The sequence below is a fragment of the Haliaeetus albicilla genome, chromosome 6 (assembly GCF_947461875.1).
Source record: "Haliaeetus albicilla chromosome 6, bHalAlb1.1, whole genome shotgun sequence".
Lineage (NCBI taxonomy): Eukaryota > Metazoa > Chordata > Aves > Accipitriformes > Accipitridae > Haliaeetus > Haliaeetus albicilla.
Genome location: NC_091488.1, coordinates 37,198,894 through 37,212,626, shown reverse-complemented (window position 1 = coordinate 37,212,626; position 13,733 = coordinate 37,198,894). Strand labels below are relative to the sequence as shown.

The 13,733-nt window shown below is 41.0% G+C and overlaps 1 long non-coding RNA gene across 4 annotated transcripts in view; it reads left to right on the top strand.

Annotated features, from left to right (window-relative positions):
- Positions 1–13,733, top strand: part of LOC138685703 (uncharacterized) — a 351,799-nt gene that overhangs the window by 84,373 nt on the left and 253,693 nt on the right. For 3 of the 4 annotated variants that reach the window (XR_011325089.1, XR_011325092.1, XR_011325088.1), the window contains exon 2: positions 6,541–6,698. This is a non-coding gene — a long non-coding RNA (uncharacterized lncRNA). The remainder of the gene's footprint in view (positions 1–6,540; positions 6,699–13,733) is intronic. The other variant, XR_011325091.1, reaches the window with a different exon arrangement.

Below are 13,733 nucleotides of genomic sequence, written 5' to 3'. Positions count from 1 at the left end.
TTAACACAAGTCGCGGGATCCATCGTGGCGGGTGAGCTGTATGTGACTTGCAGTGCTCTGACTGCAGCGGCTGGCCCTTGCGTGGCTGGGGAGAGCAGCTGGGACTGTTTCAGTTCTGCTGCTGGTATTCCCAATGGCCTGCAGGGAATCCTGCAGAGCTGAATCCCTACCCACACTGTGTGCCTTCCATTCCCCCCAGGACCATTATGGTAGAGATAGGGCTGTCTGCTACAGGGACAACTTTCACCCAACTTTAGTGTCGGCTTTCCTCCCACCCCTTGTAAAGGAATTCTCTACCTGCTGCTGATGCCTGGAGTCCAGACACTTCCCTGTTAAACCTTCCCCTTCAGCAGAACCAAAGCGTGATGAAAGGAGTTCTACATATGGGATTTCCCATTAAGTAAATCCCCCCTTACCACTAGCTAAAAGCTTCACCCTAATAGACTGGCACTGACTGCCCTTTGAGAAACCATGCTCTGCCTTTGAAGCATTGAGGCCTGAGAGGCTCAAGTGGAAATGAAGGAAAGGCAAAGGAGTATGGACACAAGCAGCGTTTTCTGCTTTGCAAATAATTAGGGTAGACAGGGAGGCCCTTTACTAACTGTTTGCCATTGAAATACTTTGTGTGCAGCTGTGTGCTATTCTGAATTTCAGGGTGAATATCAATCAGAAAACTGATTCAGGAGCTGACCTTGTGTAAATGGCCAGTATATGATGGAGAAGTCCCTTATGTAGTATTAGTTTGCATGTTCCCGCTCTTCCAGTATGTACTCAGATTTTGTTAGGGTAAAGTGATTTCTTGCACTTGTGTTCTCAGGTGTCCTATTTTTCTGAACACAGCTTTGTCCCAGACCCTTTTTTCAAAGCATACAGCACACTTGTCAGGGTTTGTTTTCATCAGGGTTGGACTCATTTATACGAAGGAATAATCTGTGGGGTACTAACTCATACAAAATTTTCACACTGTCCCAATAAATTTGGCCCTAACTTAGTGTGCATAGTTAAAAAGGATCTGAACATAAGCTGAAAACAAACATTGGCCATTCCTTCCTAAATGTAGTGTGGGCATATTCATTATTGCTGCAGGCTGTGTTTGCCACTCATGCTCTGTTAAAAGTGTCCATTAAATGTAAGACCTGCAAGCTCATTTTTTAAGAATTAATATTAAACTTTGTCTTGTGCATTTTACTTAATGGTGGATTTTTCTTGGGCTATTGGGGACTCTACCAATGTGTGCATTTCTACCTTAATCATAGCCTTGTTCGTAGTTCTGATAGAAATGGATGTCTAAAGCAATAGAAGTGAAAAGGCCAAGCCAGACGTTGGAAATGGCATATGTTGCAGACATATACTTATCTGTGCATGGACTTTTTAAAAATATATTTGAGAGGCACAAAATACATTCGAGAAGAGGAAAAACAATGTCATGTGAATTATCCACATTCTATATGAACACACTAAATCAGAATGACAAATCTATGGACCCAATTTCTAATGTGGCTTCAAAGTTTGCCTGCTGGCTGGAGGTCAGCTGCTGGGTTACAGGTTTGGTCAGCTTAGATGACAGATAAAATCCATATGCCTACCAAAGGGGGCGAGAGGGGAAAGCACAACTATTTAGTTTCCGAAGCAGTGAGGACCCAAAAATTTCATTTCCAACTCTGTCACTGACTCAGCATATATTCTTAGTGCAGTCATAAGGTTAATACTTCAAAGAACATCCATTTGTTTTGAAGGTCTCAACATCTGAAAAATCTTGGTCTTTTTTTCTTGGACATGCTGTGAACTTTTAAAACTGCTATTGGAGCAAAGGTACCAAAGCACCTGGTACTTCACTTATGGACAGATGTGCAGTTAGAATACCCCTAATCCCCAAGGTTACCAAAATTAATAGACATTTTTGAGAATGTTGCCTTTATCTTCTCTGGATCTGGTTTTCATCCTGTACAATGTAAGGCATAGTCATGCCTTATAGTTTACACAGGTATTGCAATGTATGATTAGTGTACAGGAATGCGTGATCCTTGAATGATGAATTTTCCAAATAAAATTCAAGGTGGTGTTTACACTATCAAAAACTTTGATGAATTGGTTCTTCAGAGACTGCCCCAGTCTCCACTCTCAAGAATAATCATGCAACTGCTTTTTTCAAGGAAGGTGTATATGTTAGTGGTGCTTAGATCAGGACAGTACCCCTGGCTCATCTTCCTTGTCATGTGGAGATGTACTGCAAATGAGGGATTCACAGTTACTCTGTGAACAGTATTTCCTTGCTCTGCCTTGACATTAAGTGTAGCTTGAAGTCCCTCTAATGCTGGGCCAATACCATGAGCTCCTGTTCCCTGTATGCTTTATGGAAGCTATTTGCTGTTGGTGGATCATAATCTCTTCTGATTGTGGTATCACAGGTGTTGGTATCCCAACTCCAGAGCTGGAGAGGAGGAAAGTAATTATCTTGGCATTGTTTTTCAGTCTGTTTCAATGGAACTGAATTTGCAGTATCAGCAGTGAATGTATTCTACAGAAATGTATTAATAATAAAAACACATTGTATCTGTTCAGATTCCTTAAAAACAAAAAAATCCCATTCCTTTACTTGTAACTTTATGGTCTTGAGTACCTGGCTAGCTGCCAGTTTGTCAAATTAGTGGCATAAGCCAGAGGACATAAGAGTCAAGAGAAAGATGCCAGTCAGACTCTGGTTTTGCACTAGAGCAACATTACTGAGTTTGATTACTGTCTTACATTATACCAGCATTTGTAAGATCAAAATCAGGCCTAGCTTTCAGCCTGAAGTTTATTTTCCCCAGGATAACTCCTGTGACTGGAATCTGACTTGTGCAAAAGGAGGGCGTTTTGTGAATATAAACCCAAATACAACTGCAGGAACAGAAAGGACAGAAAGACCAGTGTTAGTTCTAGTAAATGCTTGCGTCTGCTAAGGTGTTAGTATTCATGCAGGTTGTAACTGTTCATTTTTTTTGAAGCTGTAGTGGAAAAAAGTGGTGTCTTGAGTCATTCTACTGTTTATCACCATCAGATCAAAGGGCACAGAATTAGGTTTCTGTTTTCACAGAGGAGATTGATGCTGACACACAGCTGTCCTTTCCTCCTCCTGAGCACATCAAGACTGAATGTTTTGCAGATTGTAAGCTTGGCCCTGGTTAGGAGTCTGAAATAAAACTTCTATTGTCTCGAGTGTTTTGGTGTTTGCTCTAAAGAAATCATCAACCTTGGTTGTTTATTTTTCCTTCTGCAGGAAAGGAGGGGGATGGGGTAGTCATCCATGCATCTGTTTGCAATCATAGCTTTAAAAGTCTGAAAATAAATAAGCACCACACTCCACCTGAAAATCGTGTTCGCTGGCACTCTTGAACAAGGGACAATGTACACTTCAGAATCAGTTTATCTTAAAAAATTGTAGACTGAAAAAAAAATCAGTGGTGGTGTTTGCCACTTTAAAATTAAAAAAAATGTATTTTTAGACATCTGCACAAACACAAATACTTATTTCTAACAAGGCCAGAACACTACTATTTAAATTCCTCTTTGTAATCCACTTTTTCTTTCATCTCTTGTTCTGATCCTTCGGAAGAATGAGTTGGATGTGAGAAACCACTGAAGTACTTCTGTGCTGATATGAAAGGTTAAAGAAGGTTATCTCAGAGACAGGGTGTGTGCTCATTTTTTTTGTACACAAGGCAAAATTAGCTTAAAGCATGACAAATCTTTTGCAGGGCAACCCAACGAGCTGTCGTCTATGTATGGCATCAGTTAAGGTTTCTACCATGGGGTCTACGTGGAAATACTGATAGCTAAGGGGAAATGGTAGAGATGGCTTCAGGACAGACTAGATGCTGTGGTATCTGTGACCCTAAAACTATTGCTAACCTACAACATGGCTATTATGTTTTATGTAATGATAGAGCAATAGCAGAGACCTGTAATGGTGGGTGTGTATATGTGTGTGCCTGTGGCCCCCTTTGAATTTCCAGGGATTTAATTCTATTTCCTCTGGTGTGTAGAGGTATTTACACAGCCATAAAGACAGCCAATATTAAGAGCTGAGGAGGCAGCTGTAGCACATGAATAGACACTACACTTGTTTGCATGTATTTATATAGATTCATATACATAAAATAAACACAAAAATCCATGTTGTACTCGTAATTAAGTTAGAGAGATATTACAGTGTCCATTCGTAGGCATGAAAAAGCTCATTTCACCTGGATCTGCTCATTCCTTCCCCCCCCCCCCCCCCCCCCCCTTACTTTTAGTCCCTTTGAAGCCTCCTAGTGCAGGAGAATCCAAAGCATAAAAAGCAGCATTGCCTGACTGGAAAGTTCATAGCATCGTTACCTCTGGTTAATTTGGTTTGGGTGGAAAAACTGCTCACAGAGTAGTATTGCTATCAGGAGTTGATTTGATGTCTGTGGGTGGGGATGGGATCGCTGTCCCAACCATATAGGTTGCAGGGTCTCTTAATTCTGCCATGTTATGACGCTTAAAGACACAGTGGTCTCTTGTAGAGACTATAGATACCCCCATCGTCTCCAGAGACAGAAGCTGGTTTAGTTGGAGAAAGCAGTAAGATGCCCACACAAAGACAGGGTGAACTTTAAACTCTGGAGGGGAGGGAAGGCTCTTCTGGTGTTATCCCCCAGAGGAAATCCCCTGTGGGAAGTCAGTAGGCTGTCTTTATGAACTCCTGAATTTTGTTCATTTTTTGGCGTTCTCTCACGAGTCTCACTGGATTAGTTGCTCTTTGCTAAAACTCCGGGGGCACGTTTCAGTCTGTTCTTTCTTAATTTCCTCAAACAGGCTGGCGCGTTTTCTTTTTTATTTAAATCTTTGTCTCTCCATCTCAGGATAGTTTCTTCCTTCTGTAGCTGTTGAGCTATGCACAAGGTCGGATGATTACTCAGAACTTCCTGGAAAGCCTCTTGTTTGTTTTAGACAAAAGTACTCAGGAAGTTCCTCAACTCTTCCAGCAGAGCTGTACTGGCAGCGGCCTTCTGATCCCCCAACTGCACTCACTGCATTTTTTGGAAGACGAGCTAAAATAATTTTAATCCAGTACTAAACCCAGGGTATGTCAATTTTGTTCCAGATATTTCAAATGCTGAGACTATTTTCGAGATCTCCTGCACCTCAGTTAATAGAAAAATGTCTCCTTGCTTACTGCGATGGCAATGTGACAGTCAGGCTTTTTGGTGTTCCCCACTAAGCCTGCCATCTTCAGACTAGCATGTTCCAGCTCCAGGCCCAAATTTGATGCCTTTGCAGCTCATCTCCCCCTTCCACACAGAGGCTTTCAGTCTCACTCGGTGAGACTTCACCCTGCTTCAGCCACTTTCCACAAGGCACAGACTCAAGCGGCTGAACTTATGTATGTTAAAGAAGATAAAGGAGGGGGGAAAAACCCCAAACACAAATGGCTTGGCACGTGGATTCTTTTTAGCCTCACAGCCCCTGGTGGCTCATTTTGAAGCACTTGAATCTATACAATTAGGCTGAATGTTTCCTGTGATGTTGGGTGATGGAGCAATCATTTTAATGTATTTGTATCCTGATGCTGTATGCTGCTCTCGCAGCCGTCTACGAGCAGAAACGTGCCGAAACGAGTAAGGGAGCGGTGAGAGACTGTTGTGTGACAGCCGTCACGCGCTGGTGTTGGCAGCTCCTTCCTGCTTCTGCACCTACGAGTCCTCCCCACCTACACCATGGGATGTCAGTGGGAGGGAGGCCTACAAGCTGTTGAATTCAGCTGTTGCCTTAGAAGTGATAACTCTCTGTAAACAAGGCCAGCCGCTACCAATGTGAAAGCAGTACTGACGTGGCTCAATTAGTTTAGAGACTACTGGTGTGTGAGAGCACTTGTAAGACTGTCTTTATCCATATAAGTTCTGTTGGCATCTTAGCTTCAGCCACCATCAATTGTATGACACTTTAAAAATCAGTTATGAGGCCTCCACAGAATGGGCCTGTACTGACTTGGTTTCCATGAGCTGGTCAAATACTGCTGTTGTAGACTAAATAATTTTGCAGTCAGCTCTTTAGTTTGCAGCCTGTGCTGCGTTCCCTCTCCAGGAAAAAAGGCGGGAAGGGAGGAAGCTGTTGGTGCTGGGGCCTGCACTCAGCTCCAACAGCAGGACTTGGAGGTGAGACGGACTCCGAGCTGTTACCTTTCTGGCAGCCCTGAACCTCACCGGGGGGCTTATGCATCTGAAGGAGCAGGGTGGACCTCAAAATGGACTCTAATGAGTTCCCTGAAAAACCAACCAACCAACCAACCAAAACAAAAAAACCCACAAAAACCCAAAGCACCCTGAATACCTGTATCTCTGCTACAGGGACCATTGCTCTTCAGCCAGGTGAAACTCACTATTGAACAACATTTGGTGGAACCTAATCCAAACCCTTTAGGGCTGAATTGCTTTCCAAATTACCAAGACTTTGTAAGGCTGCTCTTCGGCAGTTGTTCACACATGTATATTCTTTAGATACACCACTGATTTGTTCGGGTCTTTTCCTCCACAGAAAGGAGGGTGCTGACAGAAGATAATGCAAGAAAAAACAGCTTCATGTTCTGCTCAAGATTCAGTTCAGCTGGTATTGGAAGTGTGAGGTTTGTTTCTGTTTCTTCTCCCGGCACGTCCAGAAGGCCCACTTTGCAAACAGGTGGGACTAGAGAGAATGTAAGTGCAATTTATCATTCCTGTTGTTTTATTGTATCAGGAAACTGGGAAACTTGGTTTTGCAAGTGGTTGTTGCTAATTCTAGATCCCTGTCTTTTCTCTTTGAAAGAACATCTTGGAAATTTGTTCCAAAGTGTCACGAAATACTGAATTATATTGAAACTGTAGTTTACTGCCTCTGACAAAGTATTAGTCAAGGCTGAAATGACGAGAGCTGGTAGCGCTAAGTGTGCTCTGCTCTTTAGTGCTCGAAGGTCATCAAAACTGGGTCATAACTGGCGCTCATGTAGAGCTTTCCCAGCTCACAGCACATGAAGGCAAATTCAGACTCCACTTGGCAGATGTCTTTAACATCTAACCTGCAGGTTTTAGATTATAGGTGCCATTTAAACAAAATAATCTTGAATGATTATTGCAGCAAATAAAATTTGTACATGTCCTCTGTCTTTGTGTAATATTGGTGCCAAATTATAGTATTTATAGCTATTTCAAAACTGGATCCAAGCCTCACAAATATGTTCACAAAGCTTATGAAAAATGTAGCCAGTTAACACTTTACTTGCTTGAGGGGAAAAAAAATATGCTCATTTCAACCTTTAGTGCAAAATTAATAACATTCTTTTTGTTGGACAAGTTCTAAATCTTTCTCATGTAAAACATTATAACTTTCTTTCATTTTTCTGCATGGGAGAGCATCACATCTTTCTCTAATTCAGCTTTTTAACCTTAATGCTTCTGAAATTGAGAGATTATTATTATTTTGAATCCTTAATCAGAAACTGGCCAGACATTAGCATTGAAAGCATAACAGTAATTCTGTAGTGACAGGAAAATGATGGTCAGACCAGGCAAGGAAATTCTGTAGTAAGAAACAGATTAAGACCTTAAGGAACGTATACAATGGTGGTGGATGCTTATATTTTGCTGTGCTGTTTCTATTTCTTGCACTCATGATGTCTAAGAGCTAAGGAATCAGTTATGTACAGGCGCTCACAAGCTTTGGTCTGTCTTTGTTATGATTGCCAATACTATCTCCATTTTTGAGAAGGGTGTGCACACGTGTGCAAAAGAGGAGGAGAGGAAGAGGTTGCTGAGTCTTGCATTTAGTAGGATGGGAGAAAGTCTGCCAACTCATTTCACATGGGTCAGTTCACAGTCAGACACTGGAAGGTTAAAACTTCATGTCTACTAATATGGATTGGATTAAAACTAGCAGACCAGAGATGAAGTGATTTTCTTTCCTTTACTAGTTCCCTTAATTCTTTCAACTCTTGCATTCTGTCTTTCCTAGACTTGATTGTATTTGTCATGCAACATGTTTGTGGCTAAATGAGTATGTATGAAGCGTACACCACTTGTTTAGCAACTGAGCAATTGGTTATGAAAATTGCCTGCTGGAAACATTTTCTACCTAGGAAGTTCTGCTTATGCTGTGTTTTTTTGATTTTTCCTTTCTACATCCAGCCCACTCACCCCTGCCTCACTCCCCCCAACCCCACCCCTCAATTCTCAGTAAGTGATCCTGCTAATAGGTATCCACTCAATTTGTAAGAAGCAATTTGTTTATTGTACCTGAGAATCAATAAGGATGGATTGTTTGTTCAAAAAATCTCATGGTCATCCACTCTGTAGTTCAGTAGCCTAACAAACACTAGACTGAGCCTCTTCCTTACCTGGATATATGTTTTTTGAAATTATTAGCATATTGCCTTCCTTAGGCACAACTTCTTTCCACACACAGTCTGTGAGTATTTCTGCAAATAACAGAAGCTCAGTGTTTCCATGAGTAGTAACCACTCCTCTTCAAGTTCCTGGAAAAATAGCAAGAGGGGAATAAAGGAGGCCAGAACAAATTACAACTGGGAATGCATGAGTATATCTGTGGATATTATTTTCCTGTTCTGCTATTCTTAGAATTTCACATAGTCTTACACTTTTTAAGACAGAACAAACTTAATGAGGCAGAAGGACAATGGTAAATGCCTAACAGCTTTGGTGATAGAAGCATGATCTTCTTTAGTTCAGATTTCAAGTGATTTGTTGGGCTTATATTTGAACTGTCATTTAATCTGTTTCTTTAGAAGACTAAGGTTATGAAAGAGGAATTGCTGAATGCTTTACTTGTAATGGATAAGCTAAAGCTTCCCAAAAGTCTTGGAGATCTAGCAGTTCAGTACTAATAGTGACAGCCATGTGTTTTATAATCTTTCCTAGGCAGTACATCAATCTAGGGTGAAAAGATTTCATTACAATGGATCTCAAGGAATGGCAATCTAAGTCTTGCTTTTCCAGCAGAGACTCTGTAGTATTTTCTTAATAGCAATTCAATTCAGATGACTCCCATTTTGTAGATTTGAACTAAGGGCTCATGAAACTTGCTATATCAATAATCTTCAGGGTAAGCACTGAATAACACTTCTCCTACTGCTCTTTTCTGCTTCTGGTGGGGGAGCTCTGCCAGTAATGCAAAAGGGTAAAGACCCCATGGCTCAGATGGCTTAGCTAACAAGTACCATTTGTGGTGTCTGTGTCAGGTCTCTGAGTACTAGACTGAAATATTTTATACTCACTGTGAAAAACCTCTGTCAGAGATTATTTTGAATTACCACCAATCAGGGCTGAACTTTTGATTAAAGAGGATAAGGTTTTGTATGCCATAACCTCATATTTAAAATGAGGAATGTGGCACTTTTAAGCAGGGGGAGTACCAGGCTTGCTCCTGATATGCATTCAAAAGTTACAAAAAACCTCAATACTGAACTTTACTTGGGGGGGATAGAGAAATGTGCCTAATTCTAGCATTTAAGCTCACTTTCCTTACAGATTTGCATTCTTAGTGCTTTACTCTGTCAGGTAAAGTGCAAGGACTACATTTTGCAGAACCATAGGTGAGCTACAGGGGATAGACTCTGCAGTCCTTTCCTGTGTGAAGCAGAGTTTTGGAAATCAAGCAGTTGCTTAATACTCCCTAAAATGATTTACTGCTTCCTGTAGTTATTCAGCTGTGTCTTCATTTTTGTCCTGTGAATCTCCAGATCTCATGGAAATGTATCTGAGGGCAGTTCTTTCTTCTTGGACTATTCTGGCACAGACATTGTGCTGTCAAACAGCTGATTTGATTAGTAGGGGGAAAGAGCAGCTCTAAATTTACCGCGTGGGCTTTTTAACAGAGACTCGCCAGCCCACTCTTGTGCAACTGAGACATTTGATTCATTCTGCCGCTCGGTGGAACTGCCTCATCTTTACTGTGTTTGACATTTAACAGTCTGGTTGAATTTGCCCAAAAGCGGGGCGGGGGGGGGGGGGGGGAGGCAGGCAACTAAAATGGACTTATCTGCTAAATTGAAACACAATTTTAGCTGGAACAAGTCATTGCTAAGACGCAGCAGCCACTACTATTTGCACTGCTAAGGAGAGCAAGCAGCAGAGACCACTGGTATCATGCAGGTAAAGAAAGAGAGGTGGAGTGGCCTGTTGCCCTTGCTGGGTTCACCGATGACAGCCAAATGTAGAGTGGGCCTGAAAAGGCATTTACTTTAGTGCTGCTACCTTGGAGAGTCATCAGGTGTGACAAGAGCAACTGAGAGAACTGCGCTGAGCTGAACTCAGATCCTTGCCGTGAAGGTGCTGGTGTATGCTCTGCTGGATTGCTGCTTTCCAAACATTTCCTCAGCAGTGTTTTCATTTGTTCATGTTGCAGGTGTCTCTGACTGACCCTGTTAAAGTTTTGTGAGGGCTTTTTAAGGTTGGTTTACTATCAGAGAGGTTTTCTTGTTGGGGCTCCTCTTGCTAAGGAGATAAGGAATTCTTAAAGCCCTTTGCCATCTGCATGGCAGTTGTTTGCATCACCAGTTGTTGCCTACCCTCTGGAAGAACATTTCTTATTATTTCCATGACCTGAACTTAGAGCTTAGTTCTCTTTGGCATACTTACAATTATTATAAAGCACTTTTATGGTGTTTTTAAGTAGAAATGGAGGCTTTTCATTTCTGCAGAAAGGCAGTTCCTGTGTGTTTGACTCCACATCCAGTAGCTGGAGTTATCTGAGCAAAGAACAAAACTATCAGTTTGATAATTACCTATTCCATCAAAACCAATTGTATCTGCTTTTGACTAAAGCCCTAACTTTTGTTTTTCTGTTTTTCAACAGAAAACATTTTTTTTAATTAAAAATCTCTGATTTTTTTTCACTTTTTGAGAAAAAGCCATAGTAAATCTAGATGACACAACTTCTTGCGGGTTTTTGTTTGTTTAGCCAAAGGTAGAGGACAGAAGTAGAAAAAGAATCAACATTATTTGTTCACCATTTTAAGAAAGGTAAGCTAAACTTCAAGAATAATGGGATCAATGGGGGCTGTCTTGGTTATAGACTCTGCTTGCATTTCCCTACTTACCTGTTCTGACACCACAGGTGTTACTGTTTCTTGAGCAGATATGGATATTAATGTAATTTAATGATTTGTTTATCGATCCTAAGAATAAGGAGTACCATGCTTAGAGGAAGTATAACCTGGCAGTAAGCCAATAAGCTTTAGAGAATGACATCTCCTGGAGGTTTGGGCAGTGTCCCAAGAGGCCCCAGTAATTTTGTGTGACGGATTACACCAACACTACCACCTACAGGAGTTCAGCAAAAGAGATACAGAGCTTCACAAAATGCAAAATAGAACAGAAATCAAGCTTCTTCAAGTATGATACGACCTTCCTCAATATCCAGCATTTTGGGGTAAACACTTAGCTGTATCGGGAACTGTTAAGACACAGTTCTTGCCTCATGAATCCAAACATTTCTATGGGGAGCCATACTTTGAGAAAGGCATGTATTGTTGCATTGTAACCCACTGTGCCAGAAATTTCCACTCTCTTGTTCTTCAGGTTTTAAGAGTGGACATGGGTGATTTAAATTAAAACCTCAGAAACATCCATAGATAAGAGGCACATCTGCAAAAAAACTTGGCTTAGGGTAATGTGCACATTATTATTATTTTTGGTTTATGTATAGGTATATGACAGTACCAGTATTTTAGCCTGTGTGGTAGTTGTATTACTTGCACAGATGTTGTATATATCTCATTGCTTTTCAGTAAGCTGCTGTTAAGCCAGCACAAACAGAAATGTCTGAAAATAGATGAAGGGGATTTAAAAGAAAATACGTCATCACTTGTGGTATCTGTCAGTCGTCCTGGACTTTGAGGGATTCTGCTTCCAGTCATCCACTATCATTGCTTACTTTATTTAAAATTATTTACCCAAAGAAAGGAAATTGCAAAGCTGTAGCTTTGCAAGGTATTTACACTGAATGAATGGCAAGTTACATTTCCTCACTTCATGACTTTCTTGTTGGTCATTGCCAAGCTGAGAAAGATGACCCATAAATAGCAGACAAGTATAAATTTGCATCTTTAAAAGAAGGAGTGCTAAACATTCTTGTACTGAGCAGTAATGCACTTAAAATTGTGCTTGAACTCAGTGGATTTCAGTGAAGCTTAGCTAGAGAAAAGTGCTAGGCATAATATGTAAAAGCCAAAGTTGCTTAGCACCCTGTGGAATCCACTTTTCAATAAAACGCACGGAAATGGCAATTAGATCATCCCTATCAGAATTATCAGTGAGAAATAAATGTATTGAGAGTTGCTGTGATGGCTTCTATTCTGTGTTGTCTCACATCATCATTGGCATTTTAGTTTTCTCTGCCGGCTAGCAAAAGCTCAAGTTTCTGAGGTGATACCTATGACATTTGCTCCAAATACTCCGTGTGTGTATTTATATGCCCCAAACTTGCTAGGAGTTTCATTCTGTTTTTCTTAGAAGAAAATTTCAGGCTCAGTCCATTGGTGGTGCCATCTCTGGAGGTAGTGGGGTCATATCTGCAAACCTGACTTCCAAGCATTTGGCCTAAATAGGAGAACATGTGGGATAGTGTTACTGGTTAGCATGGTGACTGCGGGGTGGAGAGGGCAACCCGAGGAGCTTTACTTGCTCGGTGACTGTTGTAGTAGGTGGCGGCGCTTCCCAGGTGGCTGGGGAGTTTTCAGTGCAGGCACTGCCCACAAAGAACATTCTCCATTTAGTAAAAGGAAGTTAATGGCACCCAGGGAAACGGGGCAAGAAGGAAATTAATTTCAATATTTAATCCACAACTTTACTGCTTTGTTTTCTTTAGCTTGTCTAGGCTAACTATGCTGCTCTCAGGTGTGTTTTCTAGTTACGGAAGTAAAATCATGAGAACTTTTTAACAGCAAGTGAACTGTGGAAGGAGGCAGTAAAAATCTGCTTGTGGAGGAGTTGGGCAACGAGGCTCAGGGGCTGAGCTGTGACACATAGGCAAAACTTATGATAAAACATTAAAATAGAGAAGTAAAACTGACTTGCCCAGAATTGTTCAGCAATACTTCCTGTCAGCTCTGAGAAGAGCTTTGATACCAAGCGATAGAATAAAAGGTTACTGATGGTCATATCTATAAAGGAGTCTTGAATAGCTGCAGTTAGCTGCAGGATGATCTGTAAGCCTGCTTTCGCACTACACATAACACTATTGCTGTGAGATATCTGAGGAGTTCTTGGGAGGCTTTCCTGTGAGCTCTGAGCAGTAGCATTTGAGAAGCTTGTCTTAATTAGGAGTTCAGACAGAAGCAGACAAAAAAAAAAAGAAAAAAAAAACACCAAAAAAACCAACCGAAAACCAAAGGCGTGAAAGAGAAAGAAAACCACTGAAACAATTATGTCTGCAAAGTCAGACATCCAAAAGGTCACAGTTCTTGGCTCTTCCCCAGTGTCCCTTGGGTGTTTAGCCCTAGTATTTTCACAATCTTCTCTATATTAAACCTTGTAAACCACTTAAGACACTTAAAATGAACAGTGCCAGTGGTAATTTATGTGTCCTTGGTGTTGGAGGTTAAGCTTCAGGTTGACACATTACTTTATAATATAACATGGATTGAAAACTTCTGATATGAAAAAGATAAAAATTAATATGTTTACTCAAAAAAATTAAAACTGAGCAGTAGGATAATAATAACAATTATAACCTTGAAA